Source organism: Geotrypetes seraphini, chromosome 3 (assembly GCF_902459505.1).
Source record: "Geotrypetes seraphini chromosome 3, aGeoSer1.1, whole genome shotgun sequence".
Classification (NCBI taxonomy): Eukaryota; Metazoa; Chordata; class Amphibia; order Gymnophiona; family Dermophiidae; genus Geotrypetes; species Geotrypetes seraphini.
Window position 1 is genome coordinate 174,139,181 of NC_047086.1, and position 8,040 is coordinate 174,147,220.

The 8,040-nt window shown below is 47.5% G+C and overlaps 1 protein-coding gene across 5 annotated transcripts in view; it reads right to left on the reverse strand.

Moving 5' to 3' along the window:
- The window catches only part of MTFR2 (mitochondrial fission regulator 2), an 89,466-nt gene extending 87,187 nt beyond the window's left edge, over positions 1-2,279 (reverse strand). For 2 of the 5 annotated variants that reach the window (XR_004538825.1, XM_033938306.1), the window contains exon 1: positions 2,074-2,274. The gene's annotated coding sequence lies outside the window, so the exon portion shown is untranslated. Of the gene's footprint in view, positions 1-2,014 lie in introns of all 5 variants that reach the window. The other 3 variants (XM_033938309.1, XM_033938308.1, XM_033938310.1) reach the window with 3 other exon arrangements.
- Positions 2,280-8,040: the final 5,761 nt, after the last annotated feature.

The window sequence follows — 8,040 nt, forward strand, 5'->3', positions numbered from 1 at the left end:
AAAAGACGTAGAGCGGACGGATCATCTACTTCCCTACCCGGGGGATCTTCCAAGTCCAATACCTCACCCTCTACAAGGGAGTCCGGAAGAGATAACGGGGAGACTGGAATAGTATCTCCCTCATCCGCGGCTGCGAGTCTGCGCTTTTTTGCTACCCGTGAGTTCCCGGGAGAAACCGCAAGAACCGCAGCCGCACACAAAGGTTTGCTAGCAAAACCAGAAGTGGAAGTAGATGGAACCGGACGCTCCGACATACTCATAGGCACCGGCTGAGCAGGCTGAGAGCCCTGTAACATAAAAGCTCGGTGCATTAACATAACAAACTCTGGCGAAAATGAAGTTAGCCCAAATCCAGCCAACCCAGTCTGATCTGAACAGAGGAGCGGACCCGCGGCTCCTCCCAGCGTCCCTGACGCCACTACCTCCGCTGGCTTCCCCTCCTCCGTCCCAGTAGTTTGTTGTCTGGCCGACTCAACCGCGAGGGAAGGGGAAATCACTTGCGCTTCCCCAACGCGGGAATGAGCCACTTCTGCTGCCTGAGAAGCCTCTGCCGGTGTATCTGAACACCCGGCTGAGCACAGACCTAGCAGTGTCCTTCGCTTACCACAGCGAGAACACCGCTTTGCAGCTTCTGCCGCCATTCTTTTTGCTCGTTTACAAACCCGCCCTCAACTCGCGACCCCGACCCGCCCTCGGTCGACGTTGCAACTCGTGTCGGATGGCCGGAACGCGGAGCGGGGAGACAAAAAATAGCAGAAGTACTCACCCCCAAAACGCGACTTCTAAAACGCGAAGTTATGGCTGGCATTTGAAATTATAGCTGACCAAACAGGAACAGCACAGCACTAACAGGCTCTGTCTTTTTTTTTTTTTTTTTATACTGGAAAGAAGACAGCAGAGCCCAATGAATCCCTCAATCCTCCGGAGGGTAGGGTGGAGAAGGGACCTGGGAGGGCCCAGGTGTTACCCCTAAAGCCGGCACCGATCAGCCAGTCACCCCTGTCTAGCAGAAGAGAGCTAGTCTCAACAGCAGACTCAAGTCGCTCACAAATGCACCCGGCACAGCCAAAATCCAGGAGCTAGAGGACTAGCTCACATTCCTGCTGGGAGATAGAGCAAACTGAATGGACAGAGAGAATACCGGGCTATAAGGCCAACGGTTAATCAGTTTCTCTATCTCCACCTGCTGGTCGATGTGAGCTATTCCCACTTGTCTGGATTCATCTGCTGCTTTGCTAAGGAAATTACATTTACTACCCATGAATAAAAATCGTGTTACATAGTGTAGCATTACTGATCTGGGTGGTTTTGCAGCCAGTTGAGACCAAAGTGGAACTTTTTACTTCCAGTTCTAAGGGAAGTGCAAAAAAAAGAACAGCCTGCTAACACTATCTCTACAGTAAAGCATTGTGCTAACATAAATTGTACAAAGCAGATTCTAAAGAAAAACCTGTTCCAGTTTGCCAAAGATCTAACCAGGACTGAGATGTCATCTTTCAGCAACACACAAAGCAAAAGCAACAATATTTGAGTGAATAAGTAAAAACCCAGCCAGATCCAAGAGAAAATATACTACACATTCCCTAAACAAGAATTTGAGTTCTTCTCCCAAGAATAGGCAAAAGGTCAATCCCGCTGCACAAAGTTAGCAGTCGCATATCCCAATGACTCCTGGTGGAACTTCGTTTTGCAGTAATAAAAAGTACTGGGTCCAAGGGGTGTGAAGGCTTATACAGTAAATACTTTATAGTTTATTTTTAAATTAAATGTTGAACATTTCCACAATTGCTCTTTCATATTGAGAAGTATAAGATTATGTTGTGTAAAATTGTAAATCACTGAAACAAGCGTCTGTTTTTAATGCATTTTTAAATTCTCTTTGTAAACAGCAGGAAGTGAAGACTTTTGCAAGGTATTAAATAGCAGAGATACCAAGTCATTAATAGGGTTACCAGCCGTCCTCAATTTTAAGAACTATTGTCCCCCGGCACACCCGATTACAATCCGCTCTTACCCTTGATTTCATTAGGAACATAAAAGCACATTTTTGCTCTCCTGCAGCGCTCTAGATACCTCTTTCAGCTCAGCTTCTCGCCACAGTCGGAGATTACAATCCCTCTGTTCTCCGGAGTTTTCGCCTCCCCTCCTCTTTCACTTCTGTCCCTGCCTCTCAGTCACGCGGGCTTTTTTTTTTTAAAAAAAGTTCTTCCTGTATGTGGTGTTTCTCTTAAAAGTGTCCCACTACCACCTCCTTAATGGGGAACTAATGTTTTGTGTCCATGTTGTTAAGTTATGCAGATGCACGAGCTCAGTTCTTCCTTAGCAGCCTCGTGGGGGCGGGGTCTACGGCTTTCAGTAGCAGCGCAGAAAAAAGGTTGCCGAATTTTGTTGTAAATTATGTAGTCAGCGCTGTCCAGCTATGCTGAAATAAGACAAAATGTTTTTTAATGACATCAAGACTTAGGGTTACCATATGGCTCAGGAGGACGGATTGAAACATCCTAGTTTTACTTCCACTGAAAAGCAATAGAAGTAAAACCCGGATGTCTCAATCCGTCCTCCTTTTGCTGGAGTCATATGGTAACCCTACAATACTGTAACCCCTTAGTTTTAAAAATCCATATGTTCCTGCTTGTCCTTGTGGTTTGGGAAAGGGTAATGGGGATTTGATATACCACCTTTACAATCAAAACAGCTTACATATGCAGGTCCTTTCTCTTTCTAGGGGGCTCATAAAAGGAGGGGGAACAAGCCATACATACATAATACAAGCCAAAGGCAAGTTTGTTCTGAAATGTCTTTATTACTCCCTCATTTGCATGTATATACATAATCTTAAGCATCTCCATCCATTAAAATAACTGGGATACTACAGAGTAGAATGGAATGAGACTCTGGATAACTCATATATTATTATTTCAGCCACTGCACTCAAAGCTGCAGATGCCTATCAAGTTGTTTCAGGGGACAGACAGATCATGAGTTATATGACCACTCCTTTCCTCTGTTTTTGTTTGCTGGGTGTAAGTAACAGTAGTAGTGTAGTATCTCCAGGTTCCATTAACCCCAGCCAGCAGGAAAATAAACCTGCAGATACAGTTGGCTGTGGGTTTAATATAGGACTACTTTGTGTGTTCTACTATAAGGTAATTGAGTAACATAGTAGATGATGGCAGATAAAGACCCAAATGGTCCATCCAGTCTGCCCAACTTGATTCAATTTTATTTTATTTTTTCTTCTTATCTATTTCTGGACAAGAATCCAAAGGTCTAGCCTGTACTGTGGTTAGGTTCCAACTACTGAAGTCTCCGTCAAAGCTCACTCCAGCCCATCCACACCCTCCCAGCCATTGAAGCCATCTCCAGCCCATCCTCAACCAAAAGGCCTTATACAGACACAGACCATGCAAATCTGCCCAGTACTGGCCTTAATTCTTCAATATTTACTATTATTTTCTGATTCTAGATCCTCTGTGTTCATCCCACGCTTTTTTGAACTCCGTCACCGTTTTCCTGTCCACCACCTCTGTCAGGAGTGCATTCCAGGCATCCACCACCCTCTCCGTAAAGAACTTCCTTACATTGCTCTTGAGTCTACCACCCCTCAACCTCAACCTCAACCTCTGGTTTTACCATTTTCCTTTCTCTGGAAAAGATTTTGTTCTACGTTAATACCTTTCAAGTATTTGAACATCTGAATCATATCTCCCCTGTCCCTCCTTTCTTCTAGGGCAGAGGTATCAAAGTCCCTCCTCGAGGGCTGTAATCCAGTCAGGGTTTCCCCAATGAATATGCATGAGATCTATTTGCATGCAATACTTTCATTGTATGCTAATAGATCTCATACATATTATTTGGGGAAATCCTGAAAACCTGACTGGATTGCGGCCCTCAAGGAGGGACTTTGACACCCCTGTTCTAGGGTAAGCTGCTTAAGGATTTTTTATCGTAGACTGCTGTGGTAAAAACTCCGACACTCAGGAATTCTGAATGCTGGACCATTTACCACTGTGGACTGCAATAATTTAAAAAAAAAACATACGCAGCTTGATAAAAGGGGGCCTGATAATAGTAGTATTTATAATCCGCTCATACTTATTTTATTTATTTATTCAATTTTGTGTACAGTTCTCCCCAGGGAGCTCAGAATGGTTTACATGAATTTATTCAGGTAAACAAGCATTTTTCCTTGTCTGTCTAATGTACCTGGTGCTTTGGGGGGGATTAAGTGACTTGCCCAGGATCACAAGGAGCAATGTATATAACTTGTTCAGAGCAACTCACAATATGCCTAAAGAGCTGGAACAAATCCAGGAATTATTAAATTTAAATTTACACAATGTTATTATAATAAAACAAATGTCTTAAATAAGTATATTTTAATGTTCCTATGGAACATCTGATATGACAAGACTCAGTTATAGCAGTACCCTCATTATTGAGTTTAGCTGCTTGATAGAATAATAAGGGGCTCATAATCGAAAGAGAAAAACGTCCAAAAACCGGCCTAAGTCGGCATTTGGACGAACATTGTCAAAATACATCCAAGTGCCGATAATAAAAACAAGTTTTGGACGTATTTCTAAACGACCTAGGCCTTCATAGTGCCGCTGAACGACCAAACCTAAACGGGGCGTTTCAGGAGGAGTGTTGAGGGCGGGAGTTGGGCAGGACGTGGGCCGGCTTAGACTTAGTCGTACTGCATGTATAACCGAAAGTTATACAGTAGAGAATGACACGGTGAAAAAATTGGTCCCTGTCACCGCCCCGTCCCCGTCTCACCATCCCCGTCACCGCCCCGTCCCCGTCTCACCATCCCCGTCACCGCCCCGTCCCCGTCTCACCATCCTCTTCACCGCCCCGTCACCGCCACTCCATTCACCGCCCCGTCACCGCCACTGCAATCCCATTCACTTTTCTTTATTTACGTATAAAGGAAACATTCTTTAAAACTTTAAAACTTAGTTAAATATTAGTTAATAACTATACAAAAACAAAACACGCAGAGAAAAAATTAATTAATATAAATTCCCTGACTTCCCTGCACTGTCCCCCCTTGAAGGTCTGTCCCCATCCTGAAAGCCTGATGCCCCCCCCCCCGACGTCCGATACATCCCTCCCCCCGAAGGACCGCCGACTCCCCAACAATATCGGGCCAGGAGGGAGCCCAAATCCTCCTGGCCACGGCGACCCCCTAACCCCACCCCGCACTACATTACGGGCAGGAGGGATCCCAGGCCCTCCTGCCCTCGACGCAAACCCCCCTCCCCCCAACGACCGCCCCCCCCCAGCCGACCCGCGATCCCCCTGGCGACCCCCACGACCCCCCCACCCCCCTTCCCCGTACCTTTGGTAGTTGGCCGGACAGACGGGAGCCAAACCCGCCTGTCCGGCAGGCAGCCAACGAAGGAATGAGGCCGGATTGGCCCATCCATCCTAAAGCTCCGCCTACTGGTGGGGCCTAAGGCGCGTGGGCCAATCAGAATAGGCCCTGGAGCCTTAGGTCCCACCTGGGGGCGCGGCCTGAGGCACATGGTCGGGTTGGGCCCATGTGCCTCAGGCCGCGCCCCCAGGTGGGACCTAAGGCTCCAGGGCCTATTCTGATTGGCCCACGCGCCTTAGGCCCCACCAGTAGGCGGAGCTTTAGGATGGATGGGCCAATCCGGCCTCATTCCTTCGTTGGCTGCCTGCCGGACAGGCGGGTTTGGCTCCCGTCTGTCCGGCCAACTACCAAAGGTACGGGGAAGGGGGGTGGGAGGGTCGTGGGGGTCGCCAGGGGGATCGCGGGTCGGCTGGGGGGGCGGTCGGAGGTTCTTGGGGGGGGCGGTCGTTGGGGGGGAGGGGGGTTTGCGTCGAGGGCAGGAGGGCCTGGGATCCCTCCTGCCCGTAATGTAGTGCGGGGTGGGGTTAGGGGGTCGCCGTGGCCAGGAGGGTTTGGGCTCCCTTCTGGCCCGATATTGTCGGGAAGTCGGCAGTCCTTCGGGGTGGGGGTGCGAGTGGTCCTGCCGGGGGGGGGGATGTATCGGACGTCGGGGAGTCGGCCGGGCAAGAGGGCTTGGGCTCCCTCTTGCTCCGATCGCGGGTGCGGGTGGGAGCGCGTTATATGGTGAAAATACGGTAAATAGCGGTTCCTAGAAGGGGGTACATTGGCCCGCGGGGACAAACCTGTTCACCGTTTCCGCGGTCGGTGAATGGCCTTGTCCCCGTCACCGCAGCGACTGCTAGTTTTCTTCCCCGTTTTCGGCGGTGACCCGCGGCTTAAATGCGGTGGCCGCGGGTAAACCGTCACCGTGTCATTCTCTATTATACAGCACAGGATCGACGGAACTTGGACGTTGTGATTTAGACCATTTAAAACATGGTCTAAGACACAAAAACCCATCTAAAGTCACCAGCTAAGCACTGCAAACACATAATACAAACCCACACACACTACCCCAGTGATCACTGACCCCCCCCATAAAAATATTAATCACACTTTTAAAATTCAGCCTCCAGACCAGGGGTCCCCAAAGTCCCTCCTTGAGGGCCGAATCCAGTCAGGTTTTCAGGATTTCCCCAATGAATATGCATTGAAAGCAGTGCATGCACATAGATCTCATGCATATTCATTGAGGAAATCCTGAAAACACGACTGGATTCGGCCCTCAAGGAGGGACTTTGGAGACCCCTGCTCCAGACCATCATCACCTGGCAGCCTGGCATAGGAAAGCCTAGTTGTCCAGCATCTTAAGCCGCCTTGGGTGTGAGTTAGGTACCCATGGAGAGGAGGCCCCATGCCCATAAGCCCCTGTAATCACTGCATTGATACTGAAACATGTGCACTCCCCTATACACCCCGAAAACCCTTTTGTACTGGCATATAAGTGGCTCCTGCAGCCATAAGGGCTATTAGGGTGGTAGATAAATGGGTCTAGGGGATTCTGGAGGTGGTTTGGGGGGCTCACTGTGACCTATATGGGAACTGTAGTGAGGAGAAGACATGGCATCCTTTTTGTTAAGTTCACAGCAGTGCCCTGTAAGGTACCCCACTATTTAGGTGCCATGTCTGGGTGTAAAGTCCATCACTTTGCAGACCCCTCCCATGTCCAACAGGGCTTGTTCTAGGCCTTTATGACTTGGAGGTAAAGTTGGACAAAAATGTGGTATAAAGATGGACGATTGAGCGACTTGGACAATCAGATCGGCAGAACGTATACTTAGACGATTTTTGAAAGGGAAAAAAAAATTTGGATGTATTTTTCAAAAATGTGTCCTAAGCTGTTTTTTACTTTGGATGACTTGCGACCGAGACGAAAATGGACTTAGACGTTCCTTTCGATTATGCCCCTCCACCTATCCCCTGACAAAGCCTATTAGGGTGAAACAGAGGTCCCATCAGGTTTCACTAAGCAGTGCTGTTCACTTGCAGCGACGTTCATAAAGATAAATGCTTTTTTGAAAGTATAGGCGCTATCTTTTGCTTTATAACAGTTTAAACAAAATGATAAAAATGATTTAAAAAATTTTTTTAAAAGATTAAGGGCTCCTTTTACTAAGCCACGCTAGCGGTTTTAACGCACGCACCGGATTAGCGCGCACTAGCCAAAAATCTACCGCCTGCTCAAGAGGATGCAGTAGCGACTAGCGCATACGGAAAATTAGTGTGCGCTATTCTGCTCATTAAGGCCCTAACGCAGCTTAGTACAAGGAACCCTAAAATTAACTGGAGTTTGGGCCGATGATTGAGATACTGACCTGCAACAAAAGCTAGCAGTCAACTGCCTGATTCAAGGTCTCTGAGGCCCACCTCCATTGCTAAAATCAGTACTTCTTGTGCAAAGAGGTTTTCAGGGTATTTTTTGGGTTTTGACTATATATTTGAACACCCGTTTGCGTATTTATGTTTAAGGTTATTTGACTCACCCCAAGCTTACCCAAGTTGGAGATACTGGTGAATACATTCTTCATCAATCCATTACGGTCCACCTTTATCTTCATTTTTATCTTCTAGTTTTAAGTTATGGTGTGTATGTCATTTTGATTAAATGTTGCTTTTTC